Genomic DNA, 16,457 nt, shown 5'->3' with positions numbered 1-16,457 from the left:
AAACTAAGTCTCTCTCTGGCGGCCATCTTGAACGATGAATCGGCTTCAAAATAAGTACACTTCGTCAGCACCTCATAATAAACATTCGTGCCATGTTTGGTTTCATTCCATTCAGTGGTTCTCTAAAGAAAACGTTTGTATGTATTTTCCATAGGGTCCTATGTTAATTACTTAGTACCTTAGCTGTATTTGGCAAAACTTTTAGGACTTTTGGTCCTAAATTCTTTTCAAATTCATACTTTATTTGGACTTTTTAACTTTTTTGGTTTCGAGCTTCATTGATGAATTTTTTGTAGACGAAACACGCATCTGGCGCAAATATAAATTTTAAATCCTGGTATCTATGATGAGTTTATTTACAACCACTGGGTCGATGCCACTCAAGTTCTGGTGGAGTTTTTATTCCCCGAGGATAAGTCAACAGTTCTGTGTTGACATGAGTTATCATTGATATGGTCATATCATAAATTTACTGTTTACAAAATTTTTAATTTTTTAAATGCTAAGGCTATTCTACCTCAGGAATAGATTACGTTAGCTGTATCGGCAAACACTTTTAGGAGTTTTGGTCCTCATTGCTCTTCAACTTCGCACTTTATTTGCCCTTTTTATTTTTTTGGTTTCGAGCGTCACTGATTAGTCTTTTGTAGACGAAACGCGCGTCTGGTGCAAATATAAATTTCCTGGTATCTATGATGAGTTTATCTATATGGCAATCGAAGGTCAACTCGCAGTGGCGTAGCTAGGCTATTTTTGAGTGTACGCCCTAACCTCGGCGAGAAGTTTGAGGGCCCCAATCGAATCCAAGTTCTAACATCTACTAGTAGTGGGCTCGTAGGGAAGCGCTTTTCTGACATTAAAAACTAATCAATAGCAATCTTTTGAATCTTTTATGTTTTGTATTGATTTAGAATCTAATGGTCATTGGTGTTAGAGAAAATATCCAAACCAGTTACTTTAAAATATGTTTATAAGGAACCGTAGGGCAAAGCAGTAACTCGAACAAAACCCCTTTTTGTGCAAATGACGTTAATGGATATGAAGTGATTAATTTTCATAGATGTTTAGGTGCATTATGAAAATTCGTAAAGGGTTCCTTAGGACTGTGGTGTTCGCCTGGATTACAGCTTCTCAGCGAAAATTGAACCCATTATCAGTCCATTACAGGAGTTTAAATAATTAAACATTTTCTGTAGATTTTTTTCTTGAGATGGAATATTACAATATCAGAAAAAATATTTCAAATTTATCATGTAAAAAAATAATAATCACAGTTAGACCGTCTGGTAATTGCTAAAAGATAAGTCCGTTTGTCAATGGAAAAAATATATATATTCTTAAAATTTTGCTTCATACATTAATTAGTTTACTTATTTTGTATGTCACAAACTTAATGTATAAAGTTATATGGCAATAAATATTTGAATCTGAATTTGAATTAATCACAAAAAAACTTTTGCCAAACTTTTAAGTTTCATAAAATTCGATAAACTTTTAAGGTTTGACAAAATAATTGAAGTGTAACAAACTTTAACCACAGACAGTATCTACTTGTATTAAAACTGCAAAAAGAATTCGAAATTTCTTTTATCAGTAAAATATGGGGGAATTGAATATATGAATTCATCCCTATGCTCTGGATACTCTTTTGAGAATAAAAAGCTTGTCCAACTTTCGTAAAATTTCACGAAGGTTTGACAACATAATTGATATTAAAAAAAAACCAACCATACTAAACCTAAATGTTGAAACCCCCGACGAAAACTAGGATAGCTATTTCTTGCTTTCGCGACAAAAATGTCACAGGCTCAGCTAAAATCAAAGCTCATATTAGAATCTCAGCTGATTATGAATTGAAAGTAAAACGAATGCCAAGTAGATTCAGACTTTGACTGACAGAAAATTAACAAATATATAATACAGTACCATTTGATCGAAAGTAAATTCCATCACTTTTACTCGCAATTACAAGCTATTGAAAAAAGATTTACAAGCTTTTAAATCAGATCTTTTTGATTTATTGAGATTATTTTTTTTTTTTATCAAAATCCAAGTGTACGCCCGGGCGTTTTGACGTAAACGTAGCTACGCGCCTGCCTGACTCGACAGTTAATTAGATGGCGTTTAGACTAAAAATACCCACGAAACAAAGGTACATATTCTCGAGCCCATGCCTTGTAAGTTGTTTATTTTACTTTTTATGATTTTAAGAAATGTTTCATATTGTTATTAATCAAATATGAGAATTTGTGTAACATCAATGAACATTTGACAGCTAGTGCCCTTTTAAACTGAAATTTAAATTTTCTATATTTCGTCAGCAGACCTTGTAGACAAATATGACAATAGTCTCATCGGATGTTATCCAGCAAAATAAAAAAATCCTGACATTTTCGGAAAAAAAACCCACGGCAGATTAAAACATCACATATGGCCTTGATGACATGTGACATAAGAAAGATGCGATCACCAGTTGAATAGTCACTTATCTAAACATAAAACAAACTGTGCTCACTTCACTTGTTATTCAAAAGTCAAACAGATAAGATGACCCATCATATTTATCACACACTAAAAGTTGTCGTCGAAACTTGCTTATGTAAAGCGCTTGAGGTTTGTTGATTCCGTCCCTGTCACTAAGAATAACACGACTGCTTCTTCCATCAGGGGCAATAAGTACCACGTTGTTTGAAGCTCTTCCAGCAACATAAACGAACCCATTTGTATCTGTAGCTATTCCAAACGGCTCGCGTAATTGCACATTTCGATAAGTCCAGATTTCAGACCCCTTCATGTTCATGCAAATGACTGTATTCTGTCCGGTAACGGTGCAATAAATTTTGTCCATATACCATGTTAGATAACGCAAGCGATCGCCCGGAAATCGAACCCGGGAAATTATTTTACCCGCTACATCAATGAGAAGAAATATACCGCTATTAACAAGTCTTACTAGCATCTTGCCATCTTTATGGTCAATTCCAAAGCATTCACCATTTACGTTTATCTTCTTTATTATTTTCCCTGTAGGAAATTCAGTTAAAATTATCATCTTTGATGTTCGTGCTGATACAGCAATCTTATCGTCTGCAATACATGTAATATCGAACGGACCATTACCCGTGAAATCAGCAACAACGCGACTTTCGCTGCCATCAATGTTACACGCAAGTAAACGTTCATGTTTCCAATCTAAGAATAACAGTTTACCATGATCTAATATTTCACAACTAGAGATGTCAAATCCTTTGCTATTCTTCAATTTTATTTTCTGCTGAAGCCTCATCTTAATCTGTTCAATTCCTGCAACTTTTGGCAACACAATTTGCGATTGTATCCTCTTTCCTAAAATGAGGCTTAAATTTCTTGGACTTGTCTGAACGAGTACGTCACCAAACACTGAAACCTTATCTGTAAAAGAAGACAGAATTTCCGAGTAGCTTAAATGAATATCTGAGTTGTAAAAATTTTCGTCTTCTTGCAAAATAACCAATGTTTTGCCTTCTTCGTTAACCTTTTTTTCTAAATCTCTCATTCCAATAAAGTTTTGAAGGTTACTCGCAGCTTCTTTCATCAAACTTATTTCTTCTTGAATAGCATTGGCTTTAAGTTTTCTTTCATTCAATTTATCGATAAGGTTTTCAATTAAAACTTTCGATGCATCATGTTTTCGACTTAAGTCTTCCAAAACGGTTCCTTCAATCTTATCTAAATGATCGTTTATTATTTCGCGCATATGTGTTATTGTTTGAATATGTTTTGTTTTTTGCACCTCTAGTTTAGATACATTTTCCTCTCTTTCTTTTGTCAACTTAACAATGTTATCAACAATATCTGAAAGATTTCTTTCGATTTCATGTAGATGGTTTGACGATTTGACATCCTTGACGACATCATGAAGAGGTTTTAATTCCAAACACGAAGAATGAACATCTTTTGTACAATCAACACAACATGGTAGGGCGTGTGATGTACAGTAGAATTCATGCTCAAGTTTATGAATATCGCAACGGTGTTTTACAGAAGCAACATATGACGGGAAATGATGATAATCCTCGATCTGAATTACATGGTGATTAGCAGTTGATCTGGAGGCGCCATGGTGTTCATGACAATCTGTACAAAGCCCATCCTCACAGTGAGGGCACCATTTAGTGGCAGGTTTTGAAATAGATCGACGCTGACAGACGTCACAAGAAACTGATCGAACGGTACTGGAACTCTTCTCCATTATCCTAGAATCAGAAAAAATGTTGTCAGTATGTGAAAAACGTATCACAGAAGCATTTTAAGAGTTCAGAAAGTCGGATTTCTATTAACATCAAAATGTCGCAATCTATTCCACAAAAGATATTGAGACAATGAAAACATACTTCTAATGAACATCGCACTTTTTATAGAAGAAATCTAACTAACACTTTTACAGAACTGATAAAATATATGATTCCATAAACAAAATCATACCTGTAAATATTTACCATTTTTAGGGGCACGATCGCACATTATTTGTTCCGCAAACCTTGCTAAATAAAATATACTTATTCATAATAATAATTTTATTTGCAAAATACACTCATTTTGGTCAAGCAAACACAAATACATTGATGAAAGAATAATTATTTTGTTCAGTTTGGAAAAATTTATAAACTATTTTCCATGGTAATAAGCACATAAAGTGCAATTCTTATCATTACAATTTAACCTGCATTTAGTCATTTTAGGTATCAAAACACTGATGTTGGAAGTTTCAATGAGTGCCATAGTTTTTTTTAAACATTTTTTTCATAATATAGATTGAAAAAACGTGAAGTACTCCCTAAAATGGAAACATTAATTAAGAAATAAAGAAATTTACTATTGTGCCTTTCAAGTTTAATCCGACATAGTAATTTAAATTATGCATCGATTATTTGAATTTCTATCGAACTTGTTATTGGACACATAATTAAAGTGCATATATTTTTCTTTTATTTGATTTTTGCGACTAGTTTGTGTGGTATATTGTAAGTTAACCTTCTTTCCGTTCTAGCACAAAGATAGTAGTAGGACTTTAGCTTACCTAAACGGATCTCTGGAAAAAAATTCACATCCGTGTTGTAAGTGCGCTAATTGAAATGTAAAAGATATGCACAAAAGTGCATAAATTAGAAAAACATCTAATATTTTATCTTATATCGCATTAAACTTTGTTTCATTCCATTCTAACTTATAATAATGGTTCTGCGTTGACATAGGGACTGAAATAGGATCCTATGTAGAGCAAGTAAGTCAATAGATTACTGTAAAAGATACTTATGACAAATGTAAAACTACTCAATTGTGTAAACCACTACAATAACGAAATATATCTGAAGTTTCTATTTAACATGTGCGGATAGAAAAATCACACTGTAAGTGTATAAGTCATTTACTTAAACCATGACCTTATATTATTACAGCTTTTACAAGGCATGCATTGCACAGCATTGATTTTCAACGAGTTCACTGCAGTGGACACAATCTTGTGTGAAAAGGACTAACTGTAAAATATTTATATAATTATCAGCATGATTTCATATGAATATGTTAGCGGTAATAAGTGAAATTAGGCATTAAGCTTAAATCCTAGGCAATAAGCTAATGCCTAGGCAGTAAGTCTATTGCCTAAATGATGTTAGGCATTAGTCTTAAATCCTAGGTTTTAAGCTTAAATCCTAAAAAATGAGTGCAGGCTTTAAGCTTAATGCCTAAACTATAAATGCGAGTAAATAAAGGACATTTATTCATTTAAATAAAAATATATTTGTAACATAATAACATTATGAGAACTTGGGCCTGTTTATCGAAGCTCAGCCTGTCCTAAGATTGGTCCTTTAAGATATTCGTATGACAATAATTATAATAAAGTTAGGACCGACCAACGAAGATGTGGTATGATTGCCAATGAGACAACTGTCTACAAGAGACCGGAAATAAAATCACTAATAAAATATGTTATTTAAAAAAATGGAATATTGATAGAAATTTGTGTTAAAATCATTTTGTTAAAATTTACTTATCCAATAAAAAAAATTGGAAAATGGTGCGAGCAAAAAATCGTATCTTAATTTTGTCTACTTTTACCAGTTCAACTAGTGAAGGGTACATATTTTCAAATGAATATTATAATTATTCTATAAAATCTCCCCCCTTTTTAATGTGATAAAATCACTTCTTTTTAAATCTTTTTAATATTTTGTAATACCACAAAAAACATGAAAAAAGTATGAGTTAATTCTCGTTTTTTTAACTTCTAAAATTACTAAATAAGCTTACTAAATTTGAAGATCTATCAAATGAATGTATATTTATACATGTAAGATAACAAATATAACTAAGAATCGACTTTATATCAAGAATAAATCACCTAATATGCAAAAATTCCAGAGTTTACTTATTACCTAAAATTATGTTCGGCAATAGGATGAATAATCATCATCAAATTTCAGGAAATAAGCTTAATGCCTGAAAATTTCAGGCAATAACTTAATGCCGTGGCGTTAGCTTATTGCCTAGGATTTAAGCTTAATGCCTAATTTCACTTATTGCCGCTAACATATACATATAAAAAATACATCCGATGTACTGCGTTGAAGGCGTCGAAGAAAGGTGTCACTCAACTACAGAATACTCCTTTTCTATAGTATTGCTGGGCGAGTGGTTAAGGGTGTAAGACACCGAAAAGGCGCAGTTATAACTAAACCGCGGTTCGGAGTAACGTCTACTTAAACTATATCTTCAATGCTTTTCATTTTGATGTCAATTTGTTTTTTAGAATCTTTTCCCCCCTGGTTTTTAAGATAATAAAGGGCTTCTAATTTTTGAATATTGCTGTAAATGGGGAGTGATTAGTGGAAAGGGGAAAGACAATCTTTTGTAGCGTTTTTTTTTTTCTGTCGTCGAAATCTACAAAAGTATTAATAAATATGAAGATGTGGTATGATTGCCAATAAGACGTACAACTCTTCATGATTCTTTTATAGCTTGTTATACTGTTAGGGTTTTGTTCATTGTTGAAGGTGGTGCAGTGTCCAATAGTTATTAATTTCTGTACAACATAAGGATACACTATAATTATATAGATCAGCTGATAAAGGTTCTTTGTTTTGCGTACGGCGAAGAGTGGTAATATCGGTATACTTGCAGGTCCGCAATCCTCCGTATTATTATATTACAATAAACGCGGAACTCGTACAGAAATTCAAAAAGAACTATATATCTTATCTTAGTATGCAAATGTAACTAAGAACATTCTTAGACAATAACAAATGCAAATTTATCTAAAAACTATTAAAAAATCTGCTTCTGAAAGGCCTAATAATTGAACATCATGTGTAGATTTTACACTAGCCATCAATCAATAAAGATCATCGCACTTCAGCGTCCCCATCGCACCTCCTCTGGGGTTTTTTCATTCGTCGTTTTAAGGCTAACAAATTTGACCTTGTTATTTTAGTAGTATAGATATATTGTATCATTGCTGCTTGTAAAGTATTCATGTATGTTTATTTAGCGAAGTATTCATAGTGTGTTAATTTACGTTTTTTTTTATTGATATTTTATCGTGTGTTTTTCTATGTTGTGATGTTATACTATTGTTTCAGAAAAAGGGAGAAGGTTTGGTACCATTAAAACGTTTATTCTCACTGCAAATGTTTGCACCTGTCCTAAGTCTGGAATCTGATGTACAGCAGTTGTCGTTTGTTTATGTAATTCATACGTGTTTCTCGTTTCTCATTTTTTTTTATATAGATTAGACCTTTGTTTTCCCGTTTGAATGGTTTTACACTAGTAATTGTGGACTCTTTATAGCTTGTTGTACGGTTTGAGCAAATGCTCCGTGTTGAAGGCCGTACATTGACCTTTAATGGTTTACTTTTATAAATTGTTATTTGGATGGAGAGTTGTCTCATTGGCACTCATACTACATCTTCCTATATCTATATTCAGGATGAAGAAATGAGTAAGACGAAATAGTTTGCTTTGTACTAGAACAACACATTGGTGGAGATCCTTTGGGTCTCATTATCACATTTAAATCAAATTATGGTGTTCCTATCCTGATATGCATGTAAGATTTGCCACAATTAAACACCATTCCATCAGGATGACGATATTTTTCCTGTTATACTACATCATCAACCGTACATGATATGTATTCCAAGTCTTATAATTTGAAACAGAGTTACCTCTCTTTATCTGAACATTGATATGTTGAAAATTAAAATTCCAAGATAATATATTTAAATTGGCGTTTTCTTTACACTAAAATTGTATGTTTATCGACCTTTGTTAGACCGCTCAGTAAATTTGTCCTGGAATATACAGACATAATCATATATTTTGTTATAAGAATATGATATTAATACTGTTAAAACTTGAATAGGCTACAATAAAGCGGATATTTTTACATTTCCAACTAAATAAATATAGGAAGATGTGGTGTGAGTGCCAATCAGACAACTATCTCCATTCAAATAACAGTTTATAACAGTAAACCATTATAGGTCAATGTACGCCCTTCAACACGGAGCCTTGGTTCACACCGAACAAAAAGCTATAAAGGGCCCTAAGATTACTAGTGTAAAACCATTCAAACGGGAAAACCAACGGTCTAATCTATATAAAAAACGAGAAAGTCTTTCAAAATACAAAAAACAAAACATCAAAGAAATAAAAACAAACAAACTCATAGCGCTATAGTGGACGAATAGTCGTACCGTATCGTGCAGAATTTAAAAAAGTGTTTTAGAACAAAGAGAGGCGAAAGGTACCAATGGGATATTCAAACTCGTATAAGTCGAAATCAAATTCACAGTGCCGTGGCAAAAAAAAACGAAAACTACCAAAAGAAAAATAACAGTACACATAACACAACATAGAAAACTAACTACTTAGCAACACGAACCACAGAAAAATGCAGTGGTGATATCAGGCACTCCATTATGGCAAGCAGACCCTTCTCCAAATGTGACAGCATGCAGTCATGTAACTCATAAATACCACTCGTCTTCAGACAAAAGATTTTTTTATATTGGACAGCACATTTTATTGAATAAAAACAAATACCTTTGATTACTTTCGAGGATGAAAAAAGAACGTTCATGTCTTTGATTGCAAGGATTTCATCATTATAGAATTAAATGATCGAGTTCCTACATTTGGAACAAGGCATGTTTTTTCTTAAATAATGGTGCTTGGACAGTTGACGGTTAACCATTTTTTAACTGACTCGGACCCCAAATAAATAAATAGTTGATGATTGTGTATATTAAATTACAAACTTGTGTTCATATCACTTGGTAAAACTAACAATGTGCCAAATGATTTCCAAGGATAACAGTAAAATTAAGTTTACTATGAACTTCATATAAAACGAGTACTGGGTGCAACAATTTATTACAAGTATCAAATAAACACAATTACACATATAACATTAGAGCAATGAATATAAAGCATGTCTTAAAAAGCAAAAAGGCATAATATAAGCTAACTGCCATAAGTAGAATATGAAAACTACTACCCCATATGAGCTGTTATAGAGCTCTGCTTAGTAAATAATCACATGAAAACATTACTGTTTAAAAAATACATTAAGCAATATAATGTAACTAAAAAGAAAATTGAAGCTCCCCAAATATAAAGCATGACAGTCATTCCCAAAAAATGGGTACAATTCGAATGTAGACACTGTTAAAAAATAAATTTCAACTGAGCAGAGAGAGAGTGTTGTTTTCTTCTGTGTCTATATCTAGTCTGTCATTTTTTTAATTTTTACTTACACCATTTTAGTTGTTTTCTAGTTTTAGCATTTTTTGTAAGACAAGGTAAGTATGAACGTATCGGAGGTTAGTGTTGTATAAAGTCATCTTAAAAATTGCATTAGAGAAAAACACAAGATTTAAATCCAGGCTCATGTGAAATGGATTACATTTACCACCATAGCAAACTGATTTATACGTATTATTCTGTATATATTGAAAGCAAATACCAATTTTAAGGTCTGAATTAATATAGTGTTTAAAAAATAATTCAAATAAGTAGTTTTCACAACTTATTTAGTAATAAATTTAAACTAATGAAATGTTATGCTGTATAATATTTTAGTTTCATAATACAGCTTTCCAGGAAAAACCCTATTATTTATGTTTTGAATCACTTGTATGTATTTTTTATGCTTGTATTAGTCCACACCCCCATCTTTGTTACGGAGGTTGATATCAAACCAGTATCTGAATGCTGATACATAGTAACACTTAACTCTTTAATGCTAGCTTTTCTAAACAATTTATTGACATTACAAACTAAAAAACTGTTTTCTATCAAGTTATATGTTTCTTTTAGTCAAATGGACTTGTTCTTGTCAAAATCTCCGTAACGATTCATGAACTTTCACTCTAAAATATGTTTTACCTAAACCGAATACTGTTCAACTTAATTTTATTAGCTCTATACAGATAATGTCATCTTCCTTCACACCACAATGTATGTATTATACTCAACTATGAAGTTTTGGAGTCAAAATAGTTTCATTTCGAAAATTTCTATCCTCCGTAACGACATTTAAAACCTCCATAACGGACAATTCCAGTTCTTACCAACAGCAAACATATAAATGAATGTAAATATTGGAATTAAATGACAAACAAGACAACAGAATTAAACATTTTTCTTAGTAAATCGTTATCTAAAAAGAGTAAAGTCCTGTTAGAGAAAAAAAAACTTTTTTTCCTTAAATTTCTATCCTCCGTAACGTAAATCAATGATGTCGTCTATGATTGACATCACCTTTTGATTTTTATTAGTGATAATTGATGAACTGATTTGGTATCTATAACAATGTACAAGAATTTCAATTGGTATGATCGTGTTTACATGCATCTTTAGATTTTTTATATTTGCATAACCTCCGTTACATTGATGAGTCCTAAATAATCTTGAAAATGTTTGCCATAAACCGCTGTTAAAGTTATGATTGTCGTCGTAATTACACAAGTTGTGTTGTAGACTATTTCAAATCTAAGAAAATGGCTGATATAACGTTTATTAAACGTTATAATGTTGCTCACATAATAGGGAAAAAACAAGTTAACATACCTTTCTCAAAACAACATTTTTTTTTCTCAAAATCTGTATTTTGTTTGTCTGTTTCCTTTATAATAAATGATGTCTGCTACAAAAATGACTTTCGGCAGTGTCGGCAGCCGCTGATACTGATAAAAAAGTCTCACAACTTAACTGTAAATAACTGCGTCACGGAGGTTATTTAAACGGAGGTTAGTTTTATTTACATTATACATGGAAATATGTAACAATATTGTTGAGTTGCTTTCTCAAAACTGATTATTGAGAAGCTTTATGGGTGCTTTCAATGAAATAATCATCATTTTGATTTGTTCTTGGTTAGTGCGTTCCAAAATACGCGTTACGTAGGTTGGATTCTTATATGCGACAATCGAAAAAAAGAGAAAGAGAAGATTTTTTTTGATTTTTCGTTTCATTGCAATAAAAGTTAAAGGCAGGATTTTAAAATTTGATGTATCAACTTTGCTTAAAGTCATTTTGGGCATGATTTCCAATCATATAAATATGTTTTGACTGTACCTAAAGATACGTTACGGTAGGTTATACGTTTATCGGCGACATTGGTTTAATGGGTAAATCAAAGTGTATATTATAACTTTTGATTCTAAAATATTTTTGTGGATAAAAATCAATATATAGTGTCAAATAAAAAAGCAAATATAATCATGATTTAGATGAAATAAAGTATTTTAATTCACACCGATATTTGGAGTTTTTCTTGGCGACATTCGGAATTCGTGTGATTTCCGTATATTGAATAGAAAATCACACAAATATATTTACGATATACATCACAAAAGAATATAATTTTATTTTAGTATACATATTAATCACTTAGAACACGAAAAAGATTATCTGTGACATATGTTAAGCTTGCATTTTGTGGTTATTTGCCGGCGACACTGAAATTTTGTAATTGTACCCATTTTTTGGGAATGACTGATGAGCTAATTTAACTCAGAACTGGTCAAAACGCACTATTAAAGCTAAGAAGAAGCAAAGCAAGCTACCAGCCAATAATACTATTGGTGTGGGTGGGAGGGTTATAAAAATTGCTTTGAATTTTGCCATCCAAAAAATAAGGCTTGGACGCAGCCATGCTACATTTAACAATTAAACAACAACCCAAAGCTGGAATGGACCCGACTCGATCTCCTTAAAAGCGAATTTACCCAAAAATTCTACTTTACTATGAACTTCATATAAAACGAGTACTGGTGCAACAATTTATTACAAGTATCAAATAAACACAATTACACATATAACATTAGGCAGCAACCATTTGATTTTCTGGGGGGGGGGGGGGGGGGGGCTATGGTTTTTTTTGGAAAAAAAAGTTTGTTTCCAGGTTTTGGTGAAAAAAATAATTTGTTTTGGACCTTGAGTAAAAAAAATTGTTTGTTTCACCCTCAGCTGCCACTATATGTAATGCTAAAATTGAAAGAAAAAAATTGTCTTCGGTTTGTCGCTAAAAAAATAGATTGTTCTTCGCCGAAGGCGAAAAAAAAAGTTTGCACAGAAAAAAAAACCATAGCCCCCCCCCCCCCCCAGAAAATCAAATGGTTGCTGCCTTAGAGCAATGAATATAAAGCATGTCTTAAAAAGCAAAAAGGCATAATATAAGCTAACTGCTATAAGTAGAATATGAAAACTACTACCCCAGGACCCAAAGGGAAAGATAGAAAAAAAAAAAAAAAAAATAAGAATAAAAGTATAAAATTTGTCAAAAAAATTGCTTTGAATTTTGCCATCCAAAAAATAAGGCCTGGACGCAGCCATGCTACATTTAACAATTAAACAACAACCCAAAGCTGGAATGGACCCGACTCGATCTCCGTAAAAGCGAATTTACCCAAAAATTCTACAATAGAAAAAAATCTATATATATAAAAAAAAAATAATCCAGAATTTTACTCTTTTTATAAGCACGTTTACCATTGACCTTTTAATCCAAAGACGAACAAGAGTTTTGTTCATATCAAAGGTCACTTTTAAGCAAAGTTGGTGAAGGTTTGACAATCGTGCCCCATTTTCAGATCGATCAATAGCTGTTATGACCTTGACATTTGATTTCCTCAATGACGAAAGGGATCTTTTTTTATTTCATAAATCATTATCAACGATTTTTCAAATCTCTGATTTATGGTTTAAAAGAAATTACAGTCTTTTTGGTACTATGACCCTTTCCTTTGGCTTACTGATCATTTATGCAATGCAAATAGTATAGTGGGATCTTCAGTATTCATCATTATTTTGTTAAAGTTATGATTTTAATATCAGTCAAGATTCTACTTCGTCAAAATTATCTCCCAATGACGCCAGTTCATTTTTACAATCGTAAAAATTGAAGCCATTGTAGGGATGACGCGCTGCTAATTAAGCTCTTGAAAACCGATAAATTTATCCACATAACACCATTACGATCCTTATATGTCAGTTGTATTTTATAAGACATATGTATCTACTAGCTAATGAGCATCAGTTATAATGTTCTTGTCTTCATTGAGTCAACTTAAAACTATTGTTGGATCGGTTGTCAGGCAGAATTTTCGAAAACTAATAAACATTTAAAAAAAATCTAATTAAATATTTCGTGGAAGGGCAGACTAAAACATTTCAGTGTTTGAAGACTATAAACCCTAATTATCATACACAAACAAAGAATTTTTTTTTTCGAAGATGTGCCTAACTCTAGTTAAAAATCTTATATCAAACTTAAAAGTCTGTTGTCAAGTTCTTTTAGTTAAAATTTTCTGTTCGAACACACCTACTCATTAATAGAAAGGCATTTCACTTGAACTATATATTTCATCTTTTAGAACTATGAATTTTGATGTTATAAAGTCAACATATATATATGAAAATGATAGAATCTGAAGCGAGATGATTTATCAAATACTCTTGCTTTATTCGTTTTCAAGACAAAATATTCAACCCAAACACGCCCTTACATAAAAAGGTGCACTCGATTTTCTTTTTACGATACAATTGTTACCCATTTTTGGAATTCTTTCTTGAGTCACACAATGACTTAACCCCAGTTTAGCGGTGTTTATGGTTAGAAGGAAAGTTTGTGTCCATTTACATAAATAAACTTATCATAGATACCAGGACTAAAGGAGTAGGTCCGGTAAGGGCCGAATTTGGCCTCAAATTTCAGGTTCATCTAACGAAAGATTTTGCACACTTTTTAAACACTTTAAGTGTCTATTTCAATTGATTCAATTAGTTTATGTGAAAGATTTTAACTGATTTAGTCATTAAAATTCAAAGATTCAAGCTTAAATATGAAAAATCTATCAAATATGCCAAAAAACGTCACTTTATAGATGGTTTTTTGTCAAAAATGAAAGTGGCCGCATCCATGTTCATCCTCAACCTTTATATATGTTATGTATTATCATCAAATACAACTTGCATTTCAATATTATGAATGAACAAGAATGCGGCCACTTTCATTTAAGACGGAAACCGTCTAAAATTTAAATAAAATGCTAAAATTGTGAAGATTTCAGTAATTTAGCATGACTTAATGATGCTAGTACCCGATATATGTACATTGTATTGTCAAAAACAGCCCATATTTATGTAGCAGCAGCATTCTACTTTCCAGTAAATAGCTTAAAGATTACATTTTCACAATTTTGTAAAACTGCTATATTTTGGGGCCAAAAAAGGGTCTTACTGAACCTACTCCTTTAGTATATACGCCAGACGCGCGTTTCGTCTACAAAAGACTCATCAGTGACGCTCGAATCCAAAAAAGTTAAAAAGGCCAAATAAAGTACGAAGTTGAAGAGCATTGAGGACCAAAATTCCTAAAAGTTTGCCAAATACAGCTAAGGTAATCTATGCCTGAGGTAGAAAAGCCTTAGTATTTCAACAAATTCAAAAATTTGTAAACAGTAAATTTATAAATATAACCATATCAATGACAATTCATGTCAGCACAAAAAGTGCTGACTCCCCAGTTAAGCGGTGTTTATGGTAAGTTAGACGTCACGTGTGTGTCCATGTACCTAACCCTAGTTAGGCGGTGTTTATGGTTAGACGGAAAGTGTGTGTCCATGTACCTAACCCCATTTAAGCAGTGTTTATTGTTAGACGGAAAGTGTGTGTCCATGAACATCACCCTAGTTAAGCGGTGTTTATGGTTAGACAGAAAGTGTATGTCCATGTTCATAACCCCAGTTAAGCGGTGTTTATGGTTAGACGGAAAGTGTGTGTCCATGTACACAACACCAGTTAAGCGGTGTTTATGGTTAGACGGAAAGTGTGTGTCCATGTACCTTATCCAAGTTAACCGGTGTTTATTGTTAGACGGAAAGTGTGTGTCCATGTACCTAACCCTAGTTAGGCGACGTTTATGGTTAGACAGACAGTTTGTGTCCATGTTCATAACCCCAGTTAAGCGGTGTTTATGGTTAGACGGAAAATGTGTGTCCATGTACATAACCCCAGTTAAGCGGTGTTTATGGTTAGACGTAAAGTGTGTGTCCATGTACATAACCCCAGTTAAGCGGTGTTTATGGTTAGACAGAAAGTGTGTGTCCATGTACAAACCTCCAGTAAAGCAGTGTTTATGGTTAGACAGAAAGAGTGTGTCCATGTACATAACCCTAGTTAAGCGGTGTTTATGGTTAGAGGGAAAGTGTGTGTCCATGTACATAACCCCAGTTAGGCGGAGTTTATGGTTAGACAGAAAGTACGTGTCCATGTACATAACCCCAGTTAAGCGGTGTTTATGGTTAGACAGAAAGTGTGTGTCCATGTACATAACCCCAGTTAAGCGGTGTGTATGGCTAGACAGAAAGTGTGTGTCCATGTTCATAACCCCAGTTTAGCGGTGTTTATGGTTAGACGGAAAGTGTGTGTCCATGTACATAACCCCAGTGAGGTGGTGTTTATGGTTAGACAGAAAGTACATGTCCATGTACATAACCCCAGTTATTAAAGCGGTGTTTATGGTTAGACAGAAAGTGTGTGTCCTTGTACATAACCCCAGCTAAGCGGTGTTTATGGTTAGACAGAAAGTGTGTGTCCATGTACATAACCCCAGTTAAGCGGTGCTTATGGTTAGAAGGAAAGTGTGTGTCCATGAACATCACCCCAGCAGAGCGGTGTTTATGGTTAGACGGAAAGTGTGTCCATGTACATAACCCCAGTTAGGTGGTGTTTATTGTTAGACAGAAAGTGTGTGCCCATGTACATAACCCCAGTTAGGCGGTGTTTATAGTTAGACAGAAAGTGTGTGTCCATGTACATAACCCCAGTTAAGCGGTGTTTATGGTTAGAAGGAAAGTGTGTCCACGTACATAACACCAGTTAAGTGGTGTTTATGGTTAGAAGGAAAG

The sequence above is a fragment of the Mytilus galloprovincialis genome, chromosome 5 (assembly GCF_965363235.1).
Source record: "Mytilus galloprovincialis chromosome 5, xbMytGall1.hap1.1, whole genome shotgun sequence".
Taxonomy (NCBI): Eukaryota; Metazoa; Mollusca; class Bivalvia; order Mytilida; family Mytilidae; genus Mytilus; species Mytilus galloprovincialis.
Note: the sequence above shows the minus strand (reverse complement) of the source record.